The sequence below is a fragment of the Bombina bombina genome, chromosome 4, assembly GCF_027579735.1.
Source record: "Bombina bombina isolate aBomBom1 chromosome 4, aBomBom1.pri, whole genome shotgun sequence".
In the NCBI taxonomy this organism is placed as follows: domain Eukaryota; kingdom Metazoa; phylum Chordata; class Amphibia; order Anura; family Bombinatoridae; genus Bombina; species Bombina bombina.
Window position 1 is genome coordinate 212,219,460 of NC_069502.1, and position 16,574 is coordinate 212,236,033.

The window sequence follows — 16,574 nt, forward strand, 5'->3', positions numbered from 1 at the left end:
TTTTATGTGTACCATTGAAATCGCAATAATAATGAAGATCTTCCAAACCTCTCATCTATGTATATGTAATATTGAGTGAAAAAAAACTGATTAAAGAGGCAGTAAAGTCCTAATGCTATACTCTGTATGGTTTAAGCTTAGGGGTATATTGAACAATGTGCAAGCGGACATGATACGAAAAACACAGGAAAGGAAAGAGGCGCCATATGTGTGAATCCATATGAGCAGCTTGACATCTACACACAAGAGATACAGGGTACTCACATGGCATGAAGGCACTCTCTTATGCCAATAGGAGCAGGCTGGTTTTCTAGACAGCAGATCAGCTAGCTACAAAATAGCGTATCATGTCCGCCGCACATCGATAATTGCTGACAGCATACACTGTCAGCATTAATCATTGCACCAGGAGTTCTTGTGAGCTGCTGTTGCTATGCCGCCCCCTGCAGATTCACGGCCAATCGGCCGCTAGCAGCGTGTGCCAATTAACCCGATCGTATTCGATCAGGTTGATTTCTGTCTGCTGCCTCACAGCAGGTGGACAAGTTATGGAGCAGCGGTCTTTAGACCGCTGCTTCATAACTTCTGTTATCGGCAAGCTTGAAGGCTCACCGGAAACACGGGGGATCAAGCTCCATACGGAGCTTGATAAATTGACCCTTTTCAATGATGTCATCATATTAGCTACATGCCTGTCCACTTTCCAAATCTTCGTTCTCTTTGTTCTAGTTTGCAACATTATTATTGTGTGATGATTAAAAAGATAAATGTGTGTTTTGTTGCTGTGTGATGTGTGTTATGTACACATATGTATGTATTGTGATTCTCTCCCACATATGTTAATTTATATAAAGCAGTATAGCATTGCTGTTCCTTCTAAAAGCAACAACTAGAATATTTTCTAATTAAATCTTTGAATTAGACAAAATTTCTAATCGTATATTATGTTTAAATCCTTATCTTAAAGGGACACTAAAGCCATAATTTTTCTTTCAGGATTCAGACAGAGAATACAATTTTAAACAACATTCCAATGTACTTCTATGATATAAGTAGCTTCATTGTTTATATATCCTTTGTTGAAGAAATAGCAATGCACATGGGTGAGCTAATCACAGAAGGCATCTATGTGCAGCCACCAAGCATCATCTACTGAGCCTATATAGATATGCTGTTCATCAAAGGATATGAAGAGAATAAATCAAATGATATAATAGACGTACATTTCCTATTTGTGATGATACAATTGATTTATAGTTGATGTAATGTTACACATAACTACAGTACCAAATAGTATATTTCGTGATTAATTTGTCATTGTGGGACCTACACAAGAATTAATGAAGAAGCGCACACCATAGACCACCCGTATTATGAGTTTAAAAAGACAAAATATTGTGTGCGTAACGGAAAGAGGACGATCGCGTGCATAAGAAGATATTTCCTATAGAAGGTAATGGAAGAAAGAAATTGAAAGAAAAAACTGTGTCGTCACGTCATTCTGTGAAAAAGCACATGAAATCGTGATAATTTTATAATTAAAATATGTTTTATGTACATAATCTGCTTTATATTGTTCATATGTAGCAAATTATGTATATATGTGATGATATTTGTACAGATATAGCTAAATGAGTTTATGTTTATGTAGGTCTATGTAAGTCAATGTAAAATGGGTTTGTGTGCATTTTTTTTCTAACACCCGAGATCTCGTATCTTTGATCCGTGATATTTATTTTTTGAAAAATGTTATAAAAAATTAATTTATTGTACAGTGTTTGTATGAGTGTAAGTGTGCTTTGTATAATATTTTTGAAGTGATTAGTGAAGGTTTTTGGTTGCTATATATAAATAACTTTTTTGGAGTTTTGCATAGATAGGGATTTTTGTTGCATTATGGAGATTTGTTTTGTTGCATTATGGAAATTGATGTGTTATGGGCCATAACGCTACAATTTGAGTCATAACGCGCAACTCATAATCTAGCTGTTAGTTAGATAGCCTGCTAGTTAATTTTAATTTTCAATAGCACTGTTGTTATGGTTTTCATATGCTTCCAGTTCTGGCTAATGCGTCCCACTATACATCAGAGACTACAAATCTAATTTAACACTATATTGTGATGCACTTGTTTGTTTATATGTCTTTAACCCATGATAGAAGTATACAAACAACACTGAGATCCAAGAGTGACCTATGTTAATCTTAAGGGGAGAAACAAGGTAAAGATAAGTACATTACTATATGTCAAAATATGTAAAATATGTTATGAATATTTGAAATTTCGGTTGTCAAATATGATGTGAATATTTGAAATATTTATTGTACCTCTCAAACTCCTTTCTGTTTGTAAATCTCTTTATCCTCAATAAAAATTATTAAAAATAAAACATCTGTAGAAATTTGTGAAGCCAATTAATCCCAATTTAGCAAACAAACAATTATTTCTTAATCTCAGAAACACAGACCAGAAAGGAGAAATATGCACATCTTGAGAAGGAGAAAATATCTAAATATTGTCCTGATAGATAACATAGAAAGTGGCCAACAGCTCTTTAAAAAAAAACAACATTCAGAAAATGTTGAAATGTGGCAGGGGCATTACATAAACCAAATGCCATGATCAAATATTCAAAGTGTCCATAACATGTGCAAAAAGCTTTCTTTCATTTAGGGCTCCAACAACTAATCGGTAAGATTGATCATAAAAATAGCTGTCAGTGAATGTCATTGATTAGGTGATCTGTTGCACGGCACCAGCTGCTTCACTCCGATGAACTCCTGCACATGATTAATCTGATTAATTGCAGGAGTTCATCAGAGTAAAGCAGATTATGATCAATCTTACAGATTAGTTGTTGCAGCCATACTTCCATTGATCCCCTTCCTTGATACGTACTAAGTTATAGGCACATGTTAAAATCAATGAGTCTCAACTATCCAACATCTCAGGAATAGGTAGGAATGGGTATCCATTACAGATTGTAATGATATTAAGACCTCTGTAGTCCAAACAAGACTGTAGACCTCCATCCTTATTATCAACAAAGAATATAAAAACTTGTGCAGTAGAAGTAGAAGGTCTAATGAATACATTGGCCAGTTTTTATCAATATATTCCTTGAGATGAAGAAACTCATTTGATCAACTCCCTCTTTTATCCAAAATCATCATACAAGCCTCTATAAGGATAGACATCTGCTTATCTTAAAAAACTCCTAAAGGTGTAGCAGATTGACAAAAACAGGCAAAGGCAATGCTTTTAAATATCCAATTTATTAAAGGATTGTGCAAACTTTAAAGTGCTAACTCCAAAATAAGTGGAACTAAAGGGGAAACTGCTGCATGAAAATGTAAAGTCTCTTTCTGACCAGAGGCGAAGGATACAGATACAGGAACAGTCTCAGGTGTAACTAGGCCACATTTCATAGGGATACAATATGCAACAAATAGCTGAATATAATAAACTTTTACTTTTAAAGGTATGTAAATATTGGTAGCCAAAGTAGAGTCCATGAAACATCCACTGGCAATGGAATCAATAATTGCACCAATTCTGACCCTCTGTGTTGTCCACTGAAACAAAAGAGGAACAGAGGATTAGAATGCTACTAAAACAGATTTACGGCTAGATTTAGAGTTTTGTCGGTAACGACCCGCGTAACTAACGCTGGCTTTTTTCTGGCCGCACCTTTAAAATAACTCTGGTATTGAGAGTCCACAGAATGGCTGCGTTAGGCTCCAAAAAAGGAGCGTAGAGCATATTTACCGCAACTTCAACTCTCGATACCAGAGTTGCTTACGGACGCGGCCAGCCTCAAAAACGTGCTCGTGCACGATTCCCCCATAGAAAACAATGGGGCTGTTTGAGCTGAAAAAAAACCTAACACCTGCAAAAAAGCCGCGTTCAGCTCCTAACGCAGCCCCATTGTTTGCTATGGGGAAACACTTCCTACGTCTGCACCTAACACTCTAACATGTACCATATGTTACACACTGTGTTAAATATTAAGTGAAATTATGTATACCTGTATGATATTGAAATGATTGACAAATGATATTTAGGATGTATAAAAGGTTCTATATTCTGAAATGGACAATGCCTCTGTAGTTTGTGCTATGAATTGTATTTTATATTTTTTTGCACTCAATATTAAAGTGATATCCACAGATATGCAATATTTGTAGTAAATGGAATAAGATCAGATACAAAAATATCTATCTAATTGAATACTACAGAATTCTAAGTGCAGGTATGTATGGAATATAGAAATGACTGGAAAATGTGTTGATATAACAGCAGAATATTAAATATTATTAAACGTCCTGAATATTATGGTATAGGATTTAATATTGTGCTCAGGTCTAATATTTAATGTATAAGAATACATACTAAATCAATATACTCATGCTTAGTCTTAAAATATATACGTGATCAATTTAATTAAATAGTCACATATATGTTGACCAGATAGTTTAATAATACTAGGAAATAATAAATACATTGAATATACAGTTATGAAAATATATTGTTCTGTACTTTAAAGTATCTCACTGATGGAACTATGTTCCAGTGCCTGTTGTCCCCCCGGTGTTCGATATGAGGTAATACAACCAGAGATATTTCAAGTGGCATTTCCCAGTAGCCAATGAAAAGCTAAGGGTGTACACAGAGAATTTTGATTGTGTGATTTAGAAAAGAAGGTGGAATTTGTCACAGACAAAAAGACTATGCAAAGAAGGGAAGAGAAACAAAAAACACTTTTAGGTTTATGGCCTGACTTGGAATAACTCTCTATTGGAAAGAGAGAAATACCTCTGTGCTTGTGATACCCTGTTTGCAAAAATACCTTCACGTATGACTTTGGAAAATCTCTGGTTGAAAAATCTGAAACTCTCAAATATTGGTTGCTGGTAAAGTATAAGCGATTGTTAAATATATTTAATATTATAAATCAAAGGTAGTCTCTATAGCAGTAGTTTAATTGAAGCTGTGTTTAAAGGTGTAATTTATAGTTATAATTTACATTTCAGAGAACAGTGTATTTCATATATTATTTATATTAGTGCTAAGTAAATTAAGAGGAAAGGATTTAGTTTTTTAATGTTCATAGGGGTAAACATTAATATTTACAAATTAGTTTTATTTCACTATGATATCTATTAGAAATTGCATTTACAATTGTGGCTAAATTAGACTTACTTCAGGCATTATTAATTGAAATATGTTGAATTGATAATTGTGTAGCCATCTCTGGTTGATTATTTAAAGTATTATAGGAATATTTTTGGAAATATACACATAGATTACAAGTTTTGCGCTAAACAGGGTGTAAAGCGAACGCAACAGAAGTTGCGTTATTTCACCCTCCATAGCGCTGCCATTACGAGTTTCTGAAAAGCCTCCTTGTGCGTGCGATATGGTGGCGTTAAGCTCCATACCACACAAAAGCCAAGGGCTGCTTTGACGTGCTTGTGCACGCTTTCCCCCATAGACATCAATGGGGAGAGATTGTTAGAAAAAAAACTAACACCTGAAGTGCGGAATGGCGATCGCCGTAAAGCAAACCCATTGATGTCTATGGGGAAAAGAAAGTTACATTTAAACGTTACACCCTAACATAAACCCCAAGCCTAAACACCCCTAATCTGTCGCACCGACATCGCCGCCACCTAAATAAAATTATTAACCCCTAATCTGCCCCCCAAAATTGCTGACACTAATAAAAGTTATTAACCCCTATTCCGCCGCTCCCGACATTGCCAACACTATAATAAAGTTATTAACCCCTATTCTGCTGCTCCCCAACATCGCTGCCACTAAAATAAAGTTATTAATCCCTAATCTGCCGCCCCCTACATCGATGCCACAAAATAAATTTGTTAACCCCTAAATCTCCGGCCTCCCAATTCTCCGACACTAAATAAACCTATTAACCCCTAATCGGCCGCCTCCCCACATAGCAAAAGACTAAATTAAACTATTAACCCCTAAACCTAACACCCCCTAACTTTAAATTAAAATTACAATATAACTATATTTAAAAAAAATAGAAACTTACTTGTGAAATAAAAATAAACCTAACAACCTTACTATTCTAATAAAATAAACTGGGGGGGCCGAACCAACAGCCGAGGCAGCCCGATGCATATCTCTTGAGCTCCTAGATCATGGCTAAATAAAGTATTTATTTTCAGCAAAGAAACAAGATAATTTTACATGCTGATTACCAACAACTAGTCCAGAACTAAAGGGCACTCTGTCTGAGTCGAACATTGCGACTAGCTCAACGTTTAGGAACTCCAACCAGATGGAGCCTCTGTACTGCGGGTTGCAAGATACGTAGGCCTACTTCCACTAAAGCCGGCTTACTTCTACACACGACGGAGCCTATTAAGACTAAGTGCTACTTGAATTAGCCTAGGAAAAGCAAAATAGATTTGAATTCTACATTGCCTAAGGGGGAACCAGGTAATCTTTGCAATGCAACTAGTGGTGAAATTACCACACAACAGCACAGTCCTTACACTGAACTCTCCTTTGCTGAAATTCTGGACGATGCAGCTGGACGCCTGATTCAGAGAGGTGTTAAAGTTAACATATGGAGGGCGGACAGTCAGCTACTGGTAGAGCACAGGGAATTAGGAGGTCCCCAGCAAGGCACTATCTACCTTGGGTCACAATGGACTAAAGGCTACAAGACATTTGGTGCATTGGGTTGCGGTTTCTTACATGCTCAATCCAGACTCTATACTTGTTTTTTTACTTGCAAGCAAGGTCCAAGCTTGTAGCATCTGGAGTAGGATAAGAATATTTCGCCTTCGGACCCTGCTCAAATAGTTGAGATGGTATACGGTCCGTTAATAAGGCTATGTTATATGATATTTTGTCGTTTGTTTTTGCATGATTTTAGTTAGGCGAATATAAATATATATCTTCCTGCAATATTAGGTATAATGTTAGTGAGTTATGTTTTAGGCAGGACTGAGTCTTACTTTAATATTTACTAGCACATTGACAGCTATTATCTCTATTTCTCCCGATTACTATCATGGTATTATTTAAATTATCTCTATTTTCTCTCTTCGCTACAGATTTGCACTGTAGTAATGTTTCCTCTCATAACAGTTACTCCCTAATCTGTATATCTAATCAGCTTTTATTATACTATTATTTACTGTATATTTCCTGGTATATTAGTAGAGAGATTATCCTATGGCTGAGCCTGGTATACTTTTCTAGTCCCATATAGCATTTGCTGCTAACCTTATAGCTGAGGAATACTTCACAGAAGCCCCTATCACCCGCTATTGGTCAATCGCTGTTTGGAGTGCCCCACTACATAGCAAGTGAAAACAAATACAGAAAGTAACACAATAGCTTGATTTCACTCTCTCTACATTATAGCCCACGTGATATAATTGTATTTTATCGGGTTTTAACTATTGTACATTAAGAAAATATATTATCACTAGTCTCCCCAAACCCTCAGGAATTTCTTGGTTAATTGCATACCTGGGGCAGTTTACTACAGATCTATGTTCCTTTGTAAAATATTTTACTCGACTGTTATATTTTAATATACTGTATTATCTACTCTTACAACTGACTTACCATTTACATATCTACAGATTCATACTAGACGGGCTATGGCAGGCCTCTATACCCAGCTTGCATCAATACTAGAGTGCTGGTCTGTACCACTGCAACTTTATTTTGCATTATACCTACTAGGATATGAGAGTTTCTGGGAGTTGTGCTCCCTCCTTCAATATAAATATATGTATTGTGCATAGCTTAAAGGATTGCTGCTGAGATTCCTTTCTCTCTAGTTGATGGTCTGTCTACGGCCGAGATAGCTCACCTTGACTTAATCATAATAGTTACTAATATTACTTTTGGAAGGTGTTCACTCGCTGGCAGGTTCATATCTAATATATGATATCCTCTTTCCCCCTAGTGCACCTCTAATTAATTCTATAACTCTATTAGCAGTACACAACTGCAATTACTATATAGTCCCTTGTGCTCTGTTTATAGATCATTTCTAGTGTTAAGATACATTGCAGTGCATTAGTCCCTCCTAGTTATACATACAGTCATGGTTCCTATTTTCTCCGGCGGGGGGGGGGGGGGGGGGGGGCTTGATGGGAGTAGATTGTGGCTTGATGGGAGTAGATTCTACATAAGCTAGGGATAAACTATGTATTATAGTGCAACTTAACATCTTTCTTTGGCAGGATGCTTTTCTGATTGTGGATAGAGCTCACTTGTAGTACTTTTAAACATTTACAGATGAGAGCCCCATTCAGCTGTATCATTAGAAGAATTTCATATGATCTGCTAGTATTTAGTTAGACAATATATATTACAGACAAAGTCAGCAGATATGTTCAGCTCAAGTGTATAATCACTAGACAATTGGCCCAATAGTGGCCTGTTATATTATTACCACTTGAAACTTTTATACACTGAGGTTTCGCTCCAATTTGAACCCCTCCCCCCACATCATACCAAGTGGTTCTTACCCGCTGTTAATATCTCTCAGATTATTACCATCACCATATATCCCTACTTACCAATTTAATAAGTGTCATTGGACCCAATGAAGCTCTCATCCTATTGGCTGATTTGAATTTGAAGAATGAAATCAGCCAATAGGAATGCAAGGGACGCAATTTTGAAACGGCTACCTTGCATTCAACTTCAGTGTACGGCGGCAACCGTATGAAGAGGACGATCCGTGCAGGATGGCATTGGCTTCCAGGATGGCTCTGCGCCGCTGGATGAAGATAGACGATGCCCCCGGGATGGATGAAGACCTCACAGCCTGGATGAAGACCTCACCGCCTGGATGAAGACTTCTCGCCACCTGGATGTCCAGTCTTCATAAACCGTGAGTAGATCTTCTGGGGTTAGTGTCAGGTTTTTTTAAAAAAAAAATTAGGGTGTTTTTTAAGATTAGGGTTTGGGCTTTGAAAAAGTGCTGAATGCCTTTTTAAGGGATATGCAAAAGAGCTAAATGCCCCTTTAAGGGCAATGACCATACAAATGACCCTTTAGGGGCAATGGGTAGCTTAGGGTTTTTTTAGCGTTAGTTTTTTAATTTTGGGGGGTTGGTTGGGTGGTGGGTTTTACTGTTCGGGGGAATTTGTATGTTTTTTTTTTTACAAGTAAAAGAGCTGATTTCTTGAGGGCAATGCCCTACAAAAGGCCCTTTTAAGGGCTATTGGTAGTCTATTGTGGGCTAGGACATGTTTTTATTTTGGGGGGGGGTTATTTTGAAAGGGCTATTGGATTAGGTTTAATTGTTTTTATTTTTTATTATTTGGTTTATTTACTTTTTTAATCTTAGTGTTTTTTATTTTTCGTGATTTTAGTGTTTATTATTTTGGTAAACTTAGATTTTTTTAATTTTTCGTAGGATTTTTTTTTTTTTAAGTTGTAATTTAGATTTTTAATTTTTTTTCTTAGTGTTAGGTTTTTTATAAATTTGTAATTTAGATATTTTAATTGGTAGTTTTTTTATTTTATTTGAATAGTAATGTTAGGTTAATTTATAGTTTAATATTAGGTTTATTTTTATTTCACAGGTAACTTTTTATTTATTTAAAGGGACAGTCTACACCAGAATTTGTATTGTTTTAAAAGATAGATAATTCCTTTATTACCCATTCCCCAGTTTTGCATAATCAACACAGTTATATTAATATACTTTTTACCTCTGTGATTATCTTGTATCTAAGCCTCTGCAAACTGCCCCTTTATTTCAGTTCTTTTGACAGACTTGCAGTTTAGCCAATCAGTGCCTGCTCCCAGATAACTTCACATGCATGAGCACAGTGTTATCTATATGAAACACATGAACTAACACCCTCTAGTGGTTAAAAACTGTTAAAATGCATTCTGAAAAGAGGTGGCCTTCAAGGTCTTAGAAATTAGCATATGAACCTCCTAGGTTAAACTTTCAACTAAGAATACCAAGAGAACAAAGCAATATTGGTGATAAAAGTAAATTGGAAAATTGTTTAAAATTACATGCCCTATCTGAATCATGAAAGTTTATTTTGGCCTAGACTGTCCCTTTAAATATAGTTATATTGTATTTTTTTTTTTCAACTATCTTTTTATTAAGAAAACACAGGGTTACAAAAATGTTTGACATACGTCATTGTGTTATCGCTGTACCACAATACATCAAGATATGAACTGGCATAGGCTCTTAACAAAGAGCCCATACACTTACACCCAATCTACCCAATTGGGAAACACATCAGTATCCAGAAACATTCTCAAAAGGTATTTAGGCTACTAATACATTTTCTCATGAGTAAGATTTTGTGTTTTGGGTTTGCCAAGTTGCAGTTGAAAAAGCAAGAACATGTAGTATACCACAAATGATATGGCATGTGTTTTAAGCGTGATAGTGCTTTCTGATATTATAAGAATTCTCAACAAAGCAGGTGCGGCTATATTAGGTTATAATAGATGAGTGGATGTAATACCACAGAAAGAGTCAACAGTGTTTCAGTTCTGTTAGGCTTTCAAATAAATTCAAAATGAAGCTATTAAAGGGACATTCCAGTCAAAATTTAAATGCACATAGATGAATTACATTTTTGAATAGAAACATATTTGTAATATACCTGTATTGGCAAAACTGCTTCTAGTAAAAATTATCACTGTTTTAGTGTTAACATTTTTCTCTGTACGTGCAAGTGAAACATAGCTAAATATTCTCAGTGCACCAGCATTGTAAATACTAAAGCTGCTCCTATCATCAGTGGGTTTTGTATCATGTCAGCAAATAACAAATTGAGTCATTATCAGATGGTACAAGCACCTTAGGCTTTCTGAGCAAGTGCTTTGTTTAAAATGCTGGTGCACAGTGCATACTTAAATACACTTTTGAAACAGTTATAACTTTTATTAGAAGCACTTTTGCTAATGCATGTATATTACAAAATTGCTTCTGTTCAATACCGAAATGCATCCATGTGGTTTCCAGTTTTGGCTGGAATATCCCTTTAAGAGTGCAGGTACATAAGGCATAGGCTACATTCATTTTGCTACAAATTAATGATTACTGGGTTGGCATTGGCAAATAAATAATAACAAGCATAATAATTACCTATAAGTAAAGTTGTACTAAGCCCACCAAAGGAAGGACCCTTGTAATAAACATAGAACCAAAATTAATATAGAACTTGAACCCCCCCAAAAAAACAAAAAACAAAAAAAAAAACAACAAACACCATATCAATTAAGCCTGTGAGGATTACAGCATAGGAGAGTTGACTAAAAACATTTTTTTTCCAGTTGAGACAGCTAACATTATGTATCTCCTAGCCTAGCAGGATTTCAAAATTGTGTTGGTATGATAAGGAAGCAATACCGCTAATGTCCACAAGAGGTCCACAAGCTCAAAGAATAGTCAGAAATAAGTACGTAGCAAATCCTCAGAACAACTATCTTGAAGACAAAAATAGTTCTGTGTTTCTCATAATTTTTCTTATAGACAAAAACATAAATAAATAATAATAAACAAACACAACAAAACAAAACACAAAAAACAACAAGAACTTTAAAGAAAAAAAAATAACAGGTCAACTAACATTCTTTTTACAAACATATGCTTTTTGTATAAGAGGGAATTGTGGTGGGTACACAGAGATCACTAGTATCAGCTACGGTTTCAGCCATAAATACTCTTTAATAAAGCTTGTCAGGATTACAGCATAGGAGAGTTGACTAAAAACATTTTTTTTCCAGTTGAGACAGCTAACATTATGTATCTCCTAGCCTAGCAGGATTTCAAAATTGTGTTGGTATGATAAGGAAGCAATACCGCTAATGTCCACAAGAGGTCCACAAGCTCAAAGAATAGTCAGAAATAAGTACGTAGCAAATCCTCAGAACAACTATCTTGAAGACAAAAATAGTTCTGTGTTTCTCATAATTTTTCTTATAGACAAAAACATAAATAAATAATAATAAACAAACACAACAAAACAAAACACAAAAAACAACAAGAACTTTAAAGAAAAAAAAATAACAGGTCAACTAACATTCTTTTTACAAACATATGCTTTTTGTATAAGAGGGAATTGTGGTGGGTACACAGAGATCACTAGTATCAGCTACGGTTTCAGCCATAAATACTCTTTAATAAAGCTTGTCAAAGGTGATCTACTCCTACAAAATTCATAATGGCTAACCAAGTCCCCTCTTGTGCCGCAGATCTTGCTGAGGATCGGTCAACCATCCTCCTTCTTGGTGTGCAAGGCAATGTAAAAGGATCACCATACTAAGCAAACACGCTGAACAATGCGAGAGTAATACAAAAAGAAAACAGTTCATTGCAGCTATAAAGTAGCCATTATCTATCTTGTGAGGGATTCGTTTCAACGATATGCTGCAGATTATAGAAGGGGTAAATGTTGTTACTCATCCCACCCCCACTTGCTTTCTCATACACTGGACTATTAATTTACTCATGTCTCTGGAGGTAAGGGCAGGAAGATTTTTCCAGCAATTCTTATGTCTAGTGTTAGGAACCTGCACCAGTGATCTCTTGAGTAACATTAGGCTAGGTTTACACTGCAGCTGCAGATAGTCTATGTAGTGCCAAACAAGGGTCAGTGCCTCCATTTTCCTTGATTTCTACACGTGTGCCTTCACACTGTGCCCTGTAGGTATTGAAAGCATTTGTTGATCAGGTTTTTGTCCCCTCTATGAACAGTTTGAGTCCCTCCATAGCTCTGGGTGTACGGAGGTCCAATTTGCTGCTTGTGTGAGGATATACTGAGAGTCGGCATTAACGTGAGCTGCAGTGTTCTCTTTCAGTGCTGGATTTGATCTGCAGTAAAAACTATCATCTAGCAAGGAGGGTACACCGGAGTTAGAAAGTCGCTCAGTGTCATCTCCTTATTCAGACTGAGTGCCATCTAGCCATGCTGCTTTCCATGATGAGTGATGTCAAAGTGGGTGTAGAAATTGAGGATCCTTTTTAGTGAGTACAGGGACAGTAGTTAGCGGTAAGTGTGACCCCTGAGCGGACTGGATCTCTTCATGAAGTGCCAGGCAAGACTTCATAAGCTTATCTAGATGCGGTAGGAATGCAGCTGTCAATTCTTTAGTAAGAGAGTCCATCTTGGAGGACAGAAGACACTGTGACTGTGTCTTGTTAATATCTTTTAAAGTGCCTTCCAGGAAAGAGAAGATGTCTATTTCTCTATCCACTATAGTTCTCGGACACAAAAATTGTCAAGAGAGGTGTGGATGACATTAAATCCAGGCTGTAAGATGATTCTTTTCACAAGGTATATCAGAGCTTCAATGCCTTGCTGCCATCTTGGTGTGCCGCCCACCGGAAGTTGCTATATTGTAATTTTAATTTAAAGTTAGGGGGTGTTAGGTTTAGGGGTTAATAGTTTAATTTAGTGTTTTGCAATGTGAGGGACTGGTGGTTTAGTGGTTAATAGGTTTATTTAGTGGTGGAGATGTGGGAGGCCGGAGGTTTAGCGGTTAATAACTTTATTTAGTGGCAGCGATCTCAGGGAGTGGTGGAATAGGGGTTAATAACTTTATTATAGTGGCAGCAATGTCGGGGAGCAGCAGTTTAGGGGTTAATATATTTAAATAGTGTTGGCGATGTGGGTGGGCAGCAGATTAGGGGTTGATAGGTTTATTTAATAATCGCGATGTGGGTGGGTGGCAGATTAGGAGTTTATAGGTTTAATATAGTGTTTGCGATGTGGGAGGGCGTTGGTTTAAGGGTTAATAGGTAGTTTTTGGGTATTAGTGTACTTTGTAACACTTTAGTTATGAGTTTTGTGAAACATTTTTATTACATTAAATCCATAACTACTGCTCTCAGATGGCGGTATGGATTGTGTCGGTATAGGCTGTAACGTAAGCATTTTAGCCTCACTACACAACCTGTAATACCGGTACTATGGAAATCCCACACAAAAACATCATTTTTTGGAGGTTGCAGGATTGACGTTGTGTTACATGCTAAAATGCTTGAAGTATAGCTATACCAACATGACTCCCAATAGTGCGTTCCTGCTTTTACGCTGAAATTGCCATTTTTTCAGCGTTAAAAGCCAACATGACTCCCAATAGTGCGTTCCTGCTTTTACGCTGAAATTGCCATTTTTTCAGAGTTAAAAGCCACAACGCAAAACTCATTATCTAGGTGTCAGTGAATTATATTCCCTGGAAATTTAATTAGATTTGTGGGAGTTGAGATTTTACTGTGAGATTTGGATATAACATTGTTAAATAAGCTGGCAATGGAAGCAAAGCTTGTGTTCCATAGTATTAAAAGTTTAGAGCACTTCCACCAAATGTGTAAATAGTGTCCTATTTGTCCCCATCTTCTCCAACACTTGGATGAGGAACTATTGTTCAATTTAAATAGTCTAGTTGGCATGTAGTACCAGTGAGTTAGGAGTTTGTAATACGTTTCAAATAATGTTGTGCAGTGGATAGCTTTAGTGGTCAGTGTGAGAGTTCTATGACAGGTAAGTAAGGGAATGGTAGTGTTCAAGCATTCTTCCCACTTATATATAGGGCTGCCTTGTAAGCTGGCTCAGCACCTTCCATGATAGAATAATGTTTGTTAAGTGGCTTATATAGTTTCTCACCCTGGGTCCATTTAGATTCTCAAGATATTATGAGGCAAGGTGGAGAGAGGCAAAATGTGGGTGTATTCAAATCGCAAATGGGCCGGGACAATGAGGGATGTTGTTAATTTGGTCAGGGTATGAAATTGATCTTGGGAGGTAGTTGGCATTAGGTCAGAAACTTTGGAGATTCATAGTCTAACTCATGAGTTAGGGTGAGACTTGGGGTGTCCCATTAGGAGGCCTGACACAGAATTAATTGGTCATGGGTGAGGAGCTACCCCAGGGAAGTGGCAAATTATATCCCACATTTAAAATGACTTCAAGATTATTTTATTGTCTATATTTAAACTTCTACTGTATTGGGGGAGGGGGTTCAAATTACATAACGTAATTGGATTTGGTGAGGGAGAGAGGCCTTCTTAAGATCTTTCAATCTACTGTTGTTTTGTTTAGTGCCCTATTGCAAAATATGAGTCAGCATAGCTGCCTCATAATTTCTATTCACAGAAGGTAAGGCTATGCCTCTGTGTGGTCTGCAGAGTTCTGTGGGCTACACAGGCTGGTTTGCTCTGCCAAATATAGATATTAAAGCTGATTCAGAATTGCAGTAATAAATGTTGGGGCATGCTTATGGGAACGTAACAGAATAAGTATGTTAAATATAGGAGGAAGTACATTTTTAGGGCCGTGATTCTTCTAAGCCAGGAGATAGACTTTAAATTCCATCTGGATTCAAGGGTCAGCAATTCGGTAAGCAGGGGTATATATTTATCACAAATAAGCTGCGGAATGTAATTGTATATTTAGACACCAAGATGCTTGATAGAATCAATATTCCATTTAAATTTATAGGTATCTTTTCATTGCTGTAGATAATTTTGCGAGTAGCCCCACATATATATTTTTGTTTTGGTAGGGTTGAGTTTGTAGTAAGAGAGTTTACCAACAGAGTCTAAGTGGGATCATAAGGTAGGTATAGTCTTGGTCTGGGAAGAAGTGAAAATGGTAATATCGTCTGCAAAATACGCTACTTTGTGAGAAGTACTGAAAAGCTTGATGCCTCATATTTTTATCTTTTCTTATGTGTTCCGCTAGTGGCTCAATGGCCAATGAGAACAGTAGGCACATCATAGAGCAGCCCTACCTAATGCCATAAGCTAAATAAAAGAGGGCAGAACAAAACCCAATTCCCCTCACTTTAGTGGTAGGGGTAGAATAGAGACGTTTGATATAAGATTCCTGAGGAAACCTAAAGGCTTCCAATACTTCCCCCAAGTATTCCCACCTAACTCGATCAAGAGCCTTTTTTGTGGCATCTAGTGAGATAACCAAGAAAGGTCTGTTTAATTTTGTGGCTTCTATAAAGATGTTAAGGAGGCACCGGGTATTGTCTGGGCCTTCTCGATTAGGAATAAAACCTACATGGTCTCTATTAGTTAATGAGGGAAGAAATTAAGATTTTCGGTTACCCAGGATTTTGGAAAAGATCTTGATATCCGTATGGATCAAAGAGATGTGTCTATATTTGGAACAAATGGAGGGGTCCTTGTCAGATTTAGGGATAGTTATAATGTACTCCTCCACAAACTCCCCGCAGAAAGTGCCCAGTTTCCCAGCTATATTGAAGAAGTGCCAACTCTGTTTGGAATGTTTTGGAGAAGAGTTCTGGGTAGCCATCTGGGCCTGGTGCTTTAAGTGGTTTGAGATTTTTAATGACCTTCTTAATTTCTCCTAATAAGATGGATGACTTCAAGCACCTTGTTGTTCAGGAGTGTCAGGAGTTTAAGACTGTGCGGAGAGTTTTAAATAGCTCACTTGGGAGCTGTGGCAGGGGTCTCAGAGTGCTTGTTATATAGGGATTCATAGTGAAGGGAGGTGGGAGACTAAACCGCCATGTTTTAGTTGTTGGATGCATAAGAGACTGGTGCAGTTTCTGA